This window comes from Vespula pensylvanica, chromosome 16 (genome assembly GCF_014466175.1).
Source record: "Vespula pensylvanica isolate Volc-1 chromosome 16, ASM1446617v1, whole genome shotgun sequence".
Taxonomy (NCBI): domain Eukaryota; kingdom Metazoa; phylum Arthropoda; class Insecta; order Hymenoptera; family Vespidae; genus Vespula; species Vespula pensylvanica.
Window position 1 is genome coordinate 164,288 of NC_057700.1, and position 17,617 is coordinate 181,904.

Here is a 17,617-nt window from a genome sequence, read left to right on the forward strand (position 1 = left end):
AATATTCGCAGTCTTTCGTACTTCTCGTTCGTCAATAGGCGATAGCTTTTCTTTGCTTCGCACTTTTGACGGACGTATTTATTTCACGCTATAGAACGAGCAAATTCTCGTTAAAGACCGAAACTATTCGAAATTGCGAAACGGAGCTCCGTTAAGACTCGCGAGTACTGTATCAATTCCATAGAGTAGTAGTTACCTCTGACCAAAGTGTGGTATTGTCCGGCCTGTAACCGCAATGCGACGTGTTCTCTCTCTCTCTCTCTCTCTCTCTCTCTCTCTCTCGCTCACTTTCACGGCTATGTGCAAGTTTTAGGCTAGCTCGTTGGTTGTTAGCAAAGTAACAAAGCTCGGTAGAAATTCCAACGTCGGACATTCAGCAGACCGCATTCAAGCCTTCTCGCGTGTCACGACGAAGTTTGTTTTGGAAAACGACTCCTCTGTTTTTCTCCATTCGCACGACACCTCTCTCTTAATCTACATCGAATTTTTATCCTCGAAAAGTCCAAATACTTTCGTTCCCTCGAAGAACGTAATCTTTGAGAGAAGACGATGAACGTGGAAGGCGAATATCGTCGGACGGTATATAAGGGAGTTAAACGCGAAGCTAGGTAGAGAGAATGAAAGATATCTACGACTCGACAAAGGGAGTCGCTTCGATCCGAGCACGGTCATAATCCGTGTATAATTTCCTGGCTTCTCCCGTTTCTGCGTTTGATCTATATCTCCTTGCTTTCCTTTATCCCGCTTGATGGAGCAGGTTCAGAACGCATTTCTGAGTAAGAGACGTTGTAATGTGGGTACTTTGACGGAAGAATGGAAGGAGTAACGGTGGATCTTGAAGGTACGATTGAAAAATAACCGAGCGACCCTCTTTCCAAGAACCTCGCCGATACGTGCTTCGAAGATTACGAAAGTCGATAAAGGATTCGATCGAAGCACGATCGATTAGCAAAGCGACGCTCGTATCCATCCGATCGTGCTAATAATCGAGTTCGATCGTATCGATATACGTTCGTCCGAGTGATTTCGTTCTAGAAAAATGAAGAAATCGAAGAATGCTTTCGGGAATGTATTTCGTAGGATCTCGACGGCGACGCTGAACTCGGAAAACGAGCTCGAGATAGAAAGTTGTAAAGATAAAACTCGATGGAAAGAAATGCACGTGGGAACGCAGCGCGAGAGGAAGAGAGAGCATCTAAAAGAGTCAGAGTTAGAGAGGAGCGAGTGTGCGTGTGCCGGAAATATCGACGCACGGTGCCGTCAGCCGCGTTACCCGCCCACGTTCTCGAGGCTTATTGCCGTCTCTCGCGTAATCGAACGATCAGGAGGCGGGTGGCGCGATTCGTCGTAGGGTCGCTTCTTCCGTCGAATGTGCGACGACTACGAAACAAGCAGACGTGGTCTGCTTTAGAATTCCAAGGAGATCTTCGCTCTCCATTTTTAATATAAGGACGGATCTTTATCTTCGACCGATGTTTACTATTCTCTTATTTTCCCCGAGATCATTTACGCGCCGTTGCTTGTAACTTCTTTTCTCCCGTAGGAATTCAGGCGTTAGGCGAATTTTCGAAAAATTAGTTTCGGACCGAACACCTTCGCGTTCTTCAGTCGTTTCGACGAAACAAGTAGAATTCCGTAGGATGTACGACGAAATTCCAGAATAGTTTTCTATCCATATTCCTCTTCTTTGCCGACATTTTCTCTTTTTTCTCTCTCGAGGGAAGGGAAAGAAGCGATGGGAGAAGTCACAGTTCGTTGGATGAAAGTCAACCCGATTGAATCTTCGCGAGAAAATGCATCGACGATCTCGATGCACGTTAGAAGAAAGGCAACCGCTGTTCCTCCCTATCCCATATTTCCGAGTTCTTCTCGTCTAATGCTCTTACTCGACGCCATTTCTTATTCTTTTCCTTCTTTTTTCTCCGATCCTCCCTCCTCTCTCTTTCTCTCGCAAGCTTTCGTCAATTTCCGTCCTATCCGTAGGTTGGAACTTTATAAGCGAAAGAAAAGGGGCGTTCTCGCAATTACAAACGTTTCTTGGTATCGTGGTCCGTGGCGGAAAAGCACGACGTAGACGAGAGAAAGAAAGCTGGCAACGCGTTTAGTCGTTCCGTTCCACGACGTGCTTCCGTAGGTCGCGCGTAAAAAGGATCGGCTCGCCTCGAATGGTCGACAACGGAGAGTGCGATAAAAGCGTGCGTGAAAGCTGCGAGAAAGGAACGATAAACGAGTGGAGAGTCGAGAAGGAGAAGCGAGAATAGGGGGACTGGGAGTCGTCTTGGATGGACCATCTCGAGGGTTTCGAGCAGTTGTTGCAGCGTGAACTTTAAGAAACTAGGGAGAAAGGAAGGAAGGAAGGAAGGAAGGAAGGAAGGAAAGGAAAGGTACTCGACGTAAAAGCAAGACTGCTGTTTACCGTTACGACCATAACCGGTGTTTACTTTCGTCTTTGGGACGAGTCGTGATCGAAGACTTTGGTCGTTGCGAGCGATGGACGGCGCGCAAGGTTCGCACAGTTCGCGAAGAAAAATGAAGCGTAGTTACGTTCGCGTTACTCGTTTTATTTCCTCGCGAACGCTAACGATACGTTCATCGATCGTGAAAATGATTCGGGTCGATATACGAAAGACGTTAGACGTAACGTCCGTCGGAAGCGTTAGGTCTCGTTCCGTAGCAAGGAATGGACGTTCGAGTTCGGTTAGGTGCTACTCGAAGAGAGACAAGGTTCTTTCGAGTTTAGAAGCGTTCTCTCGCAAAGCAGCGAGTTTATAGCAAGCTCTGTACCGGGCGCTACGTACACGCGTCTACGCGTCTCGTATACGCTTCGTCGTGCGTTAGCTCACCGAGAGGAAAGTGGAAAGCGTTACGTAGTCGGGTTTACACGTAGGTGTGCTTTACGATGCGTTCCGGGAGCGGTTTAACGGTGTGCGTGGATAAAAGGATCGGGATGAAGAAGTAGAAGAGAAAGAAGAGAAGGAGGAGAGAATAGAGGCTACTATCCAAGGCTGCTCATACCCTCTGGCTATAAAAATATAAGCGAGAACCATCGGCGGATGGTTCGTAAAGCCAAGGACGACAGGGATATGCTTTCAAGCTGCCTTTTTGCCCGCGAGCCTTCCCTCTGCGATTTCGTTTGAAACTCTATCCCCGGCAAACGATCCGCCGCCAATTCTTTCCTCAAACCCTCCTATGTATCTTCAACGCGATCGAGAAACGCGATCGACGAGTAAAGGGCCGATCCTTGGCCTCGTTTGAGATCTTTCGTTCCTCTCTAACTTTACGCCCTGTCCCGCATTCTTCGTAATTGGTCTCTCGAAGATGCAAAACGTTGCCACGAAAATTCTTTAAATGCCACGGCCTCGTTCGTGCGCGGTAGAAATTAAGAGATTTAAGGAAGACTCAAAGAGAAAAATGAAAAACAGAAAAAAGAAGTCCCGACGGAATAGGCGAGGAAACGTTTTCTCTCTGTCTTCAAATGGCAAAGCTTTCTTCAAAGCTGTCTTCTTTCTTTTGCCTCTCTGCAAAGTCACGTTCCAAAGTCTCTTGCGATAAAATTAAAGGATTATTTTTCTATCTCGATGATGCGTCTAGACAGGCTGCCACGAAAAAGAGTCTTTTCCTAAACTTATTCGCGATGCGCGAAAGAAAAGGGAAAAGAAGAAATCGCCTAATGAGAAATCGAATGGATAATTGTTTTTCTTTCTTAGCCGACGAAATAAGTGGTTTGGCACGATGTTTCGATAAGATCTCCGCTCGATCGTTCGGCCGATGTCGTTATCGTCGTGGTCCTTGCTTTTCATGCAATTTGCATTATCCAGATGCGATAATGCACGATCGATCTAGAGAGACGCATACTTCCACCTACCTAAACGGGATATTGCTCTCGATAATACGCAGTGATTCTAACGGGGGATAGGGTAAGCGCGAAGAGGAAGTGTTCATGCGCGCGCGCGCGTACTCAGAGAGAGAGAGAGAGAGAGAGAGAGAGGGGAAGAGAAAATCGAGTACGAAGCCATTTTCACCGCGTGAGTGCGGTTAAGCACCGGTCGATAGTAATTTTCTCTTTTTTGCTTTCTTTCTTTTTCTCCATCCCTTGGCAGGTCGGGAAAGAGGCCGAAGTAAAATCATGAAAATGATCCACCTTTTTCCCGTGACAGGCCGGATTCAATTCCCTCTCTTCTCTCGCCGCGGCAGCACAATTACAATCAACGTAACGACATTTTCTAGAGCGTACCTACTCTCTCTCTTTCTCTCTCTCTCTCTCTCTCTCTTTCTCACGCGGTTTGACGAGCTCGCTTCATCCACCGCAGTAGCCAGCAGTAAGGCAGACAGCTAGGCAAGCAGACTGACTGGCTGGCTGACTGGTAGATATTCCAAGATTTTTCTTCTTGCGTTTGTAAAATTCTGGAAAATTAGTCGACGTACGTCTAAATTAATTCCCACAGAATTTTTCTATGCATTGTATCTGGATCGGGTAAAGGAGCGTCGCGAAACTAGAAAGAAATCTTCCTACAAAGTTTTTTCTTCGTTTCTCCTTTGATACTTAAAATTTATTTCGAAAAGCCACGGAAAATTAAAAAGTAAGTAATCTTTGGGATATACTTTACGCTCGGTGAAAGAAAACAAAGAATAGAAGAATGAAAAAGAAGTAGAAAAAATGAAGAAAAAAAAGGAACTATAAGAGAGACTAGGTTCGAAATGCTAATATTACCGTTGTTTCTAGCGTAAGAGAATCGCTCGTTATTCTCTCTCTCTTTCTCTCTCTCTCTCTCTCTCTCTCTCTCTCTCTCTCTCTCTCTCTCGATGCGCGATGTCCGTTAGTTCCAGTCCTGGAAACACGATTTCCGTGAACGTGGAATAACGCAGCAGGCACACGGAATCGTATTTTCGACAGTGGATTACCCTTTCGAGGGCCGGGCTTTCCCTACACTCATCCTTCTCTCCCTTTCTCCCTCCTATCTCTCTCTCTCTCTCTCTCTCTCCCCAATTGCGCACTCAACGTTCGTGGTACGAGTGTCTCGGCCGCGATCGTTCCATTTCCGCCTCCATCAGCAACGCCGTTGCTGGTTGCTGTTCGTACCACATCACTGGTAAACGACGGTACCAGTAGTGGTAACTACTTCGAGGTTGGTACTGGTAGTACTAGTCCCACTACGATGACAACTATGACGACGTTGACAGCTGTAACGACGACGATCGACGACAACGACTATGCTACTGGTGACTGCGCAAATGCGACTTAACTCGTTGATCCACGTTCTTACGATTAATAAAGGAAAAGGAATAAGAGACCGTGGAAATCTTAGAATAAAGGAAAGAAATGGAGAGAAAGGGAAAGAGTTAATACGGAATCTTCTCATTTACCTAGCGCTTTTTAACGTTTCCCACGTTGCGTCCGTCTCGGCCTCTTCTCGTCACGAGCTTCTTCTTTTCTTTTGCGTCAAGATCCTAATATTTCTTTTATAATTCGCTCGGAAAGTACGCTACGGTCGCGTACGCCTGACTAAAATTAATTCGTTAAGGGCCCTAAGAAACGATATCGAACGACGGAGCCGCGTACGTAAATCTCCCTTAGGGATCCATGGAAAAATCGGGTAATCCGTCTGGCACGATTAATACGAGAATGGGATAGAGCGTATTACGGAGGAAGATGTATCGGACGAGGAAAAAAGAGAGGAACGATGAAAATAGCGACGGATGCTTTTTTAACGCGATGTCAAAGTTCGCATTTCCACGGATCTTTGAACGATGCTATCGAACGAAAGATTTCGAGCTATTTTCAACGTAATCGTTTTCTATTGTTTTATTTTTTAATATACAAAAGTAGAAGAATACGTCGCGAGAGCCGAGGTTTTCCTGCCGTTTAAAAATTCTTTCCTGTTGGACGTGATTACACTTAACGCGTGCCATACCCAACGGTTAGAACAGATACAGAGAGAGGGAGGAAGTCCCTCTGCAGCTATCTCATTCCTCATCCCAGGAATTAATTTATTACGGTGAAAAGAGACCGGAGGTGGGAGTGTTTGTCTCGCGCTAACGTTAACTCTCCTAATGGGTAACAATGTTTGCAGGGACCGTCACGGACGATGGAGCGGGAAAAGTGTGCGCGGTGGAGGTAGAGAGCGCGACGGGCGAGAGCGAAGACTGATGGACTTTTTTATACGGACTGACCTAATTAATATGTGAGATATAAGCGCGAAATTACGCGCACAAAGTGCACGACGGTGGTTCGAGATTTTCCAAATGTTCCTTCCGATGTTGTCGAAACTCTTTTTTTTTTTTATTTCTCATAGCATTTCCTTTTATTTCAAAGGATTCGATCGTCCATTCTCGTTTCGTTCGAAAGAAATTACGACGTTCCGAAGCAAGGTGTTATTATCTTCCCTCTTCCGAACGTCCTAAGCAGGACGAAAACTTTTCGGTAGTCGATAGATATTTTATTCGCCGACCGAGCTGCGACGAGAGAAGTCCGGAATTTCAGTGACACGAGATCATGCAAATTGCATCGGAAGCACCGGTCGACATACGTAGCGGAGCTTAAAGTATGAAGGACATTCTGTTTGCACGAGCAAAATCGATTACCCATTTACTCACCAGCAGCCGGTTTTTCGAGGAGAGTCTCCAATCGAAAGTTCGTCGCTTAATACGTGCTATATCGCTTTCGCGATCGGTTTCAATGAGATCGCTTACTCTCGACGGGAGAACGATTTCCAGAAATAGAAGGCTCCCTCCTTGAGTAAAAGGCTAAATATGAATTTATTCGTATTTATTTATTTGCTTCATAAACTTGTAAATATCCAAAAACGGACAATGACTGGATTCTCCTCGAAGATGGCCATAAAGCAACGATAACGGACGGATTTCCGTGGAATCGTTACTCTCGAATCTGAAACATTGTAAACGCGTCATAAATTTCATGCCCTGTTTCTCACCTGATCGCCGGGAGAGCGTAAAACGCGACTAAAAAGAAAGCTGCGCAGCCGTGAATGCACGTTCGATAAAGCATAGCCGTCGTGAAAACGCGCGCGCGACGCTTTGTCCCTCTTTCGCTCCTTGTAAACTCAACCACCCCTCTTCGACTACTACTACCATCTCGTAGCTTCTCTTGACTCTTCAAGGGTCTTGCAAATCATAACGCGGACATTGCGTAGGAGGGTGGCTTGTTGTTCGCAAGAAAGTGATCGGGTGGAATGCAAAAAAAGGAAAAAGGGGAGAGAGAGAGAGAGGAAGATAGACCCAAACGTCCTCACTGAATTTTATGTCGTTTCCACCATTCGGTGGCTTCCATTTCCAGTCCGGCGCTAGCGACGATCGTAATTCAAACGCGATCTAGGATATAGAGAACGAACGAACAAACGTCGTCGTCTCCGTTCGCTTCCTCTCTCTTACCTACACCTCTTCACGGTTTTCTCGCTCGTAACTCATGTCGACTCTTGGTACGTGGTTTTCTCTCCCCCGTACCTTCTTTTTCACCCGATAAATTCGATATTTGTTTCAACTTTTGTATCTACCTCTCTAGTAGACTCTCTCTCTCTCGCTATCTATCTATTTATTTATCTATCTCTTGCCCATATAGAAACAAACGGTTGCTCTATCCGCAGTAGTCAGGACTTGCTCGAATCAGACGCTTGTTCTTTATTCCTCTCCCTTTCAACGATTTAGCCTCCCTTTTACATTCGCGTTCCTATCGTTTTTCTGATGGGCCAATGTGCAGCTCGCACTTACACTCGAGACTCGTGTCAGACGCACGCGCCCGATGATGGACGCCTGCCATTACTCATCGCGAGTATAGACGTACATAGATATAAATGCGCGCACGTTCCTACGCGTAATTGTGGTAGGGTGAGCTCGCGCACATATAAATTGGAATTATATATAAGAATTACAAGAAGGACGTAAATACGTGAACCGACGACGTGAATATTTGATACGCGCGTCGATTAAAAAACTTTGAAAGATACCTCGGACGATTTGTCGATGCGTTTATTATCGTTGAGCGAGCGGACGAGAAGATACTCGATCCGAAAGATCAAAGACGAATCTTGCCTCGATGTTTTGATTATTCGCGATCGAGTTTCTATCGATTCGACCGAAAGTGCGACGATGTTGACGAGTGTTGTAAAGATTTGGTCCGGCGTGAAAAAGAAGCGCTAATCGCTTAATAGATCGTTGGAGCGTTAGGACGAATATCTCCTTTGACTCTTCGAAAATGCTCCGGTTCGTTACTCTCCGCTAGTTGGTATTTTCCAGAAAATTCAAGGTTTATCGTTTTCGAAAAGTTTCAGGAGTTTCCTGCCTTCTACTGCGACATACATCGTTCCGAGAGCTCCGAGGTTCTCATATTATACGGAAAATCATAGGAAACGCTTCTATCTCCTCGTCGTGGTCGTTTCGTACAGAAACACGTACACGAACGTTGCGCGGCTGTTTACGATAGCGCATCCACAGAACGAACCTTCGTAAGTACTCACGACCGCGAATCGTCAGGAACTCCAACGCAAAACTTTGAAAAATATATCGTCGCTTTATTGCCTGCGCGCATCGATGCTGTTGAGAGGAGAAAAGGGATGACGAGGCAGGAAAAAGAGAGAAAGAGAACGTCGCTCAAAGTAGAATTATTTATGAATTATTTACGCGTAGGAGACGGGCAGTATGGTTTTGACGTCAACAAAACCAGAAAAAAAGAGAAAAAGTGAAACAAGAAACAGAGGAAAAATAAAAATAAAAAAAATCGTCGACGATTCGTTTCTTTCGTCTGCATATGAGCGTGCGAAGATTTCACAGTGACGTAGTCGCGTTTCGTTTCTTTTTATGTTTTTCTTTACACCGCTCGATGAAATTTGTTTTCACAGATTTTTTTATTAAAAACTTTTCCATCTATCTCGTACGTAAAAGTAGAAAACGTTCGTTCGTTCGTTGCTTTTCTCGTTTCCCTTTTATTCCGCGATAACTATGTAATTACGATACAAACGAAATACACGCGTCTTCCCAGATCCGTTCCCTTGGAAGCTTCCAAGACGTTTTGACGTCGTTTTTTAATTATCCGTGAAATTTATATACCCGATGCAGCGATCAAACGATCGAGAGAGCGTATCCTTTCTCGGAAAAAAATTCGATTACGCGCTCGGACGATAGCTTTGCGTGGCTTTGTCGTTCGACGGTTAAAAAGACGGTCACGTGTTTCATATGCATTGTCGTGACAATTACGAAACGCTCGAGGAACAACGATAGAGAAACGAATATCGAACGGTACGCGCGTCATAGTTTTCGCGTTTCCTTTGTAAGAAAACGTCGTGATATCGATATTGGTATCGATATTGACTCCTACATAGAGTCAATTCTTCTTTCGTACAGTTTGAAGACTCCCTTCTATCGGCGGTGAATTTAAAAAAGTTTAGTGCGTGTGTCTATATATATATGTATATATATATATATAGCACACATATATATAGATGCCTATATATGTAAGAAAATTTAATCGAACGTTAACTCGATTAGAAACAGTGAAAAAATTTGAAAAGTTGTCCGAATATGACGGGAGGAAGGAGAGAGCATTTCTAGTTAGGTAGTAATCTTTAGGATATTTTCGACGTACGAGTTTCGTGTACAAGTTTAATCCTGTCGAACCTACGAACCGAGATCCCGCTTTTACTCTCGCCGTTCTTGATAGTTATAAAATTTAATCCAAGTACTTAGACGTGCACGTAGCACGTTCATCAAATTTCTTGGTCCTTCTTTGCTTCGCTCGATATTATTATCAAGGATATCGAAGACAACCCTGTCTTTACGATCAACCTATGGCATACTTACTCGTCCTCGAGTCGCCTACGAAAACAAAGTCATAATGAGAATGTATGTGCTCGTTCATAATCCTTGAGTCGCTTTATCATTATGCAGAAAATAGCTGTACGTCGTATGATATATTTATACAAGTGTCGATAATAAAGCAACGTTTGCGGCTCTTTCGATCGTGAAAAATTCGCATGGTCGGAAATAATCTTCGCTTAGATCGTCGGCGTAAATCGAAGGTCGAAAAATATGAGGTACGTCGTATCTTTAGACGCTGTCCTTGGACGTTAAGTCGTCTCGTTGTATTTTTACGCCGTGGGGACTCGTTCGAGTGCGGGAATATTAACATAACGAGACAAGATAAAAAGATTAAATCAACGAAGATAGAGGATTCTCTATTAATTCTCGTTGAAAAGGCAATAGAGACGCGAAAGAAACAATTTTTATTATTCCGATACTTAAAACTCTAGCAGCTAGAGTTTGAAAGAGCTATTTCAATATTATACTCCAAATGCTTTATAAGATAAAGACGGATAACATCGTCGCGCCTCGTTCTTGTTTCTAAGAAAAAAGCTTTTATTCGTTTTTTTTCTTCCCCTACTCAGACGCTGGCCGTATCTATCGGGCCGAACGTTTTCGATGTTGCACCCTCGCAATCAACGGAGTCGACGCGCGCTAGAAAATCGTATCCCGAAGCTATCGCGTCGATCGAGAAGAAGCACCCAGTTCGCTCAATCTCCTGCGAAATCGGCAGGCTTTTTCGCTTTTTCACTTTTTCGATTTTCTTTCATTCGCCATTACTTCCTTGTACCTACCTTTCGCTACAAGTTTTCCTGCTTCGTCTACCAACACATACCGTACGACAAAGAAGAAGAGAGAAAGAGAATTTCGCATTCGTCCACTCTGGTAATGCTCGTCGAAAGAGAACTGAAAAAGAAAAGTGAAAAAGGAGGAAGAAACTTTTCGTGTTCTTTCTCTCTCTTCACTCACGCTGTTTCTCCGTTCCCTTCGTCGTCGGAGAAAGTTTTTTCCGAGCGAATATTTCGTTTCGCATCGCCGATCTTACAAATCTACACTCTTTTCTCCAAATATCTCTCTGCGCTTAATCCTGCAATTGACTCGATAACAAAATTTGTCCTTTTCGAAGTATTAATCAACGAGCGTTGCGTTTTTGATATTTACAAATGGCTGGAGCGATTAACGTGTACGCGTCAAATATTTGACGTTCCTTTTTTACACCGTGAAAGTTTTTTCTCGATCGTTTGGCTGAAAATATTTAACTGTTCTCCGCGCTTAGACGGAAGAGAAAGATTTTAACAAATTTCTCTTTTCTTCCATCGTAGATAACTTTTATAGGTTTACTCGATCGCGGTTGATGCCTAAGCAAACGAAGTTTAACCAGAGAGAGAGAGAGAGAGAGAGAGAGAGAGAGAAAGAGAGAGATTACTCCGATGGATCGATGTCACTTTGATAGTTTTTTCGCCTCCTTCCGGCTGCTCGTATCCATACGGAGAGAAGCAAACTCTCTCCGAGAGCCGAGACTTTTTACGTTATGTGGACAATGGATCTCCCGTTGTTTTCGCAGTGAAATGCGGCCAAGATAAGGAGACGAAGGAGTTGATAGGAAGGTCGAAGAGGTACGATGGAAAAATAGGGAGAAAAGTTCCTTCGCTTGAATCGTATTTTCTTGGATTGGAAGTCGCGGAAGTGCACGATTTAAAACGATCGATCGACTTTCGGAATCGGAAAAGAAAGAATCTACCCTTTTGACTTTCCTTGCTCGGTCGTCTCCCACATTCTATTCCGGCAATTACGAATTACGTCGACGAAGAAGGATGTAGGATAGACTCGAGGACACAAAATTTCACGAACGATCGACGATAGATGTTCGCTCGTTCGTTCGCTCCTCGCGTCATTCCCTTTCCTCTTTGTAAAAGGAAAAAGAGAAACGGTAAGGGACGAGTCGTGAAAGTTGGCTTTGTCGCCTCTATATCATCGGCACGCGGTCGCTAATCTCTCTCGTCGAAAGAAACTTTTCTCCCACGGGAACGGTAAATCAAAAACTTTTAAGGCCACAACGCGCGCCGTTGTGCGTTGCTAACGCGTTAAAAGACATCTACGGCGTGCCTTTTCTTTTACCTTTTTTTTTGCAGCCGCTTCGATCGTATTAATCTTCGATCGTTGATAACATCCGATTATCGCTTTGCTATCGATTTACGCTTGAAAAGAGCCGCGTGAGTTTCTTTGAAAAGTGGTCCAAGACAAAAGATATCTAATAATATAGAGAATATAAGAACCAGAGAGAGAGAGAGAGAGAGAGAGAGAGAGAGAGAGAGAGAGAGAGAGAGAGAAAAGAATCGATAAACTTTCCGCTTTCGTTCGGATAACGAGAGAGTACGCGGGGTATATAAAAAGGTGGAATAAGAAGAAGGGAAAAAGAGAAAGAAAAAAACTCTTGTTAGCGAGAGAAAGTCGCTGAAGAAAAAAGGAAAAGAAGGACTGAATCGAAAAGAGAGGGAGAGTCCCGGGACGAATAGGACTTATTCCGCTTGATCCATCCTACCTACGTACGTACTTACGTACGTACGTACGTACGAGTCCCGTTCGATCGACCGTCCGTCAAGGATCTAGTTAGTCGAGCGAACGCGGCCCTATCCGAGGGTTCGTCGGTAGAGTGAGAGAGACAGTGTGCCCGTGCGCGCGCGCACCCTCGTCTCCTCTACGTGTATACGTAGCTGGAGGCCACGGCTGGATAAAACCGTCCGCTATATCGTTTGATTCAATATCGCGGCCTCGGAGGATTTATATCGAGGGAAAATTGCGTTAGCAACAGCTGCCGGTAGCCTTCCATATACCTACCTCTTAACGCGCACGAGATCCCGTTACCTTGTAAGACGTGTTAATAAAGCCACAAGCCCGAGAAACACCGAGACGTGCCAACGTGCCCTTCTCTCCTGGCTCACGTAAGCCCGTCCATTCAGCGATCTTAAAGTCTTTCCTTCTTTAAAGATTCACCGATGGAAGGCGGAGGAAAAGGGCAGGGGCGGGTGGGTGGAGACGGCGCAGACCTAACTTCTCTCTTTACGACGATTTACTACTTCCCGAGCGCGTCCCGAGCTTCCGACGATAAACTCTGATGGATTCCCTTACACTGAGTAGAACGTATGATATAAGTATATATTATATTTCACATACCCGTATTTATTTTTATAGAGTGAAACACGTGATTCGTTGGACTTCTCGAAACGTTTATAAAGATTTATTAGGCCAAATTTAATGATAAAACAACGATGTACCGACGTTGTACGCGTCGGATATATGTACGTTCTATTAATTTTACGTGGGCGTACGTAGAGATATGCTACGAGTACGTTTTACCTATAGGATGCACATAATGTAGATAGATATTATTTATTTTCGTTTATTCGATCATTAAATTTCGTATAGAATGGATTTCCGTTTTCATCGAAAACAAAGTAATTTTGATAAAAAAAAGTAATTCTGACGAGAATATTTTAATCGCGAATACGGAACAAATAACCGTATCAACGGCATTTTCAACGGAATTTACTATTCAACTTGACATTTAATTAAAGCGATCGGAATCACTCGTAAAAGCGAACTCGTTCGGAGAGGAAATCATAAAACACGAAGAGAAAGAGAGAGAGAGAGAGAGAGAGAGAGAGAGAGAGAGAGAGACTTAGGTACTTAGAAAATTCGCCAAGTACCCAGCGGCTCTTTCTGGCGTCAACTTTTCACTTCCGTCTGGAAAAAGGAGAACTCAAGAAAATAAAAAGAGGAGAATAATTTTACATTTCTTCGCGACTCTCTCCCTTTCCTCCTGAAACGGACATCGGGTGATATCGTTAATACTTTCTTAATTCTCTTGAATACAAATGAGAGAAGAACGCCTTTTTCTACCCCGTCGTTTTACCGTGAAGAAAAATACACTCGACTTTCGGCTTCCTCGTCTGACCAATTCGTTGCTTGCTCGGTACGACCAAGATAAAGAGATAATACGTTTGAAAATGCTTTCCTTTTTATTACGAATAAACAAAATGGTTCGATGAAGTGATTAAGTATCGAGACGATGATTCACTGAGCTCGCTATAGAGAACGATTACAGTACGATATTATTTATTTTTCTTTCCGTTTGCTTTTTTGTTTTATCTTTTCCTTTTGTTTTCTTTAGTAAACGACACGGCAAATCTCACGATTGGTTCTGATATTTTGTCATAAACGTACAAAGTTTTCGCAACGTTAAGTACCACTATCATTCGTTTTAACGTTTCTTCGTGGATACGACGAATGCCAAGTTTCTTCTTTCCGCGAAAGGAAAAACTATTCCCCTTCCTCTTCCGCTTTCTTTTCCCTCTCTTTCTTCGCGTTCACGACTAACGTCAGTTCGAATCGTTTCGTCCGACGTGCGTTTCCACTGCGATGATTTCTTCTCGGACATTCTTGCGGTATTAAAAGAAAAACGAGAGCAAGAAGATTTTTTTATTTTTTCACATATGATCACGCTCGACGATCGTTCGTTTCCAAATGCCGCTTTAAAATTTTCCGATTACGCCATTGCGTGGCGAACTATAGCGTCGGTTGAGCCCGTAGTATCGAGTAGTTTTTCTAAACTCGGAAATCGAAGTACGGATATGCCAGAGTTCGATAACAATAGCTAAATCGTTCCTGACCAAACAAATACCCTATCCGTTGGACTTTTGGAAATTCTTAATCTAGACGGGGAACGTCGATCGTGCAAAATTTTCGTCTTCCTCTCTCTCTTTCTCTATCTTGGAGAGTTCTTTTCTATTTCCTTCGATAGTCGTCTCTTTCGAAGACCGATAAGCCGTCCGAGCGACGTACTTGGCTCTCGACGCAGAGTTATAAAAGTACGAGTATGAGCACATATCTCGAATGATGCTTATATATATATTTTTTTGTACATGTTACAGAGTGTAGTAATAAAAATAATCACCTCGAATAACTTTATACTCACTGTAAACGTACGTAATTTTGGTACATTTTGCAATTTCCTTCTTTCCAATTTCTCTCGCTAAAGGAATCGCAGACGATAGAAGAATCGTTAATCGTGGAACCACGATTTCTCGAACCCACGGATGGTTCTTTCCTTTTTTCGATTCGCCTCAAATCGTCTTATGATATTATCGAACCATTCTATCCTCTATACTTGAAATATATCGGATTGCCTATCACGAGTCGAAACTATTCTTGTTTCGATATTAATCCTCAAGGAGATCGTTTTGCTGAACCGTAGCGACCATATAGGATGCTCATACGATTTTCTATGAGGGCTCTGTAAAGACGCGAAGTAAAAAGATAGAATTTATGGAAATTGTTTCGGGCAAAAGGGAGTAGAAATGACGGGGAAGGAAGAGGAGGGAGAGAGAGAGAGAGAGAGAGAGAGAGAGAGAAGAAAAAGGAAAGAGAAAAAGGAAGATGGGCTAGGATGGCAAATGTAAACGAGCCGGCTATTATCGCGTGGACGAAACTTTATTGTCGGTCCCACTCTATTTACGAGCGTCGTAACCGCCGTTTGAGAACAATGCGGACGCACGGTTAAGCACGATCAACGAACGATCGCCGTAACATGGCTGCGTTTACTTCCAATAAAACGAAAACTTTTGTAGTACAAGCCGTTGCATCCATTCTCTCACGCTCTCTTCTTTTTCCTACATCGTTAAAGAATCGCTATTGTTAAAAAATATTCTGGCCGACCCTGACGCAGAAATCTCGTTTGGTCAGTTTTATCTCGAATCGACAGATTCGACCTTTATGAATCGTTTCTCGCGTAGAAAAATGGAGAGAAAATATAGAGAAAAGGAAGAGACGAAGATGAAGGGAAAGGATGGAATAATAAGAAGAATATAAATAAGACACTCCGGGCGATCGTGCCTAAAAAAGGACAAAGTTTACCCCAATAGTAATATTTCTATTCCCATCCTTCCTCTCTTACTCCCACGAACGGGGAGCCAAGATTTCACTCTCCCTTTTATTCCGGTTATTTCATATCTTCTTCTCTCATCCTCATTTCTGCTTTCAACCTGAGATAGGTACTGACATAATTTTCTGAGATAGTGCCAGTCCCTTCCTTTCTTCTCTCTCTCTCTCTCTCTCTCTCTCTCTCTCTCTCTCTCTCTCTCTGTTCCTTCCGGCTTGAAGCTCACCGCCACGGTGGCCATCTCGTCGTCGGTTTCTTTTTTATTTCTTCTCCACCTTTTCCTCCCTTTTCCATCCCTTTCCTGAAAGCTGAAAGCAAAAAGGCTATATAAGTCGGGCGTTTCGAGCATAGCTCTGTATCTCTTTTCTTCTTCTTCTTCCTCGTTATTTCTTTATTACTTTGCCAACGAAAGATTAAGTTTGTATATGTTTGTAAGGAAATTGCAATTCCTAATTCACGACGAGAGCCATATATTTTTCGTATAATCAAACTTAAGATCGAGGTGCTAATTTGTAGCCAAGTAGAAACTTCTTCAACGGTTATTCCTAAGTAGCGATCATTTCTCGATCGGGTCGAAAAAGGAAAAAGGAGTCAAAAAAGTGTAAGGAGTCACGTTTGCGATTTCTATACGATCCAATTCTTTTTTCTCAATGTCAGAACTTTCTTGAATTCGTCACATTTCGAAGCTCGAGCGAGAGAAATAGAGAAAGGGAGGGCGATAAGGGAGAGATGAAGATAGCGGAAGCTATAACTTGGAAAAAAAATGATTTCGCTCGACGTTACGAGCGAAAAATCGTAAAATGGTACGTGTTTCACGTTGGTCGCATAACTCTTACGATATATTCGATTCCTTCGAAAGGTAGAAATGTTGCGAGGAATTGGATAGAACACGTAATAAGAAACGAAATCTTCGGAAGCTTTTCGTCCATCGACGTAGGACGAACCTTTAAGACTTTTTTCCGCGAAGAGGAAAAACATAGAAAGAGAGAGGGAGAGAGAGAGAGATACGAAAGGGACTCTTTGCGACTTTTATCGGAAAGTGATATCGGCGAGACCGCAGGCACGGCACTTTCGAAGAACGACTAACAAGTCGGGAAGGTTATGTTCGGTTGGCGACTGGGAGGAAAATGGCTTGGAGCTAAGATCGGAAGGAGTAGTAAAAGAAGAAGAAGAAGAAGAAGAAGAAGTGAAAGAAGTGGAAGAAGAAAAACAAGAAAAAAAATAAAGGAAAGTAGAAGGGAAAGAAAAAGTCAAAGTAAGTAAAGAAAAAAAGAAAAACGTCGATAAGAATAAGGAAAGATAGAAGAGAGAGTTTGAGGAATACCTCGCGTTCCTCTGAAAGACTTTCGGAGAGCGGAGAAAAGAGTGAGCGAGTGAAAGAGAGATTGTCCGATGACGTCGTCGGCAGCGTCTTGGTCCTTGAGTTTTTCGCACTATTTCTCTTCTCTAGTTTCGAGCCTCGTCGTCGTTGTCGTTGTCGTTGTCGACTCTCGTCATCGTCGGTGGTCGAGGAGAACGAAATTGTGCGGGCCAGCCACTGAATTCAACGACATGGAAAAGCCATTCTTCCATGAAAAGAACTCGAAATCGTTCCGTCACTGGCACTACCACCATCGACCATACCAACCACCGGATGCGTACGACCGACGTAATCCGCGTGCACAGCCCGCATCGTCGAGCCACCTCTCTCTCCTCCTATTTTTCCTCTTGACGCCGATTTCTTTTTTCATCGTAGAACAGTCGGGTTTGCCGATAGTTCATCCACCTATCTCTCGTTTTGTCTCTTCCTTCTCTTTCTCGATCTTTCACCGATCGTTTAGCCGAAATTAACTATTTTAACAAAGACACTTTTTCTTATCGTTGAGCCTT

At 43.6% G+C, this 17,617-nt stretch overlaps 1 protein-coding gene across 4 annotated transcripts in view; it reads left to right on the forward strand.

The window, feature by feature from the left end:
* LOC122634984 (glutamate receptor 1) overlaps positions 1 to 17,617 on the forward strand; it is a 132,596-nt gene that overhangs the window by 51,516 nt on the left and 63,463 nt on the right. The window contains exon 1 of one of the 4 annotated variants that reach the window (XM_043824606.1): positions 12,935 to 12,951. The exons of the other annotated variants lie outside the window; for them this stretch is intronic. The gene's annotated coding sequence lies outside the window, so the exon portion shown is untranslated. Of the gene's footprint in view, positions 1 to 12,934; positions 12,952 to 17,617 lie in introns of those variants that run through there. 4 annotated transcript variants of the gene reach the window in all.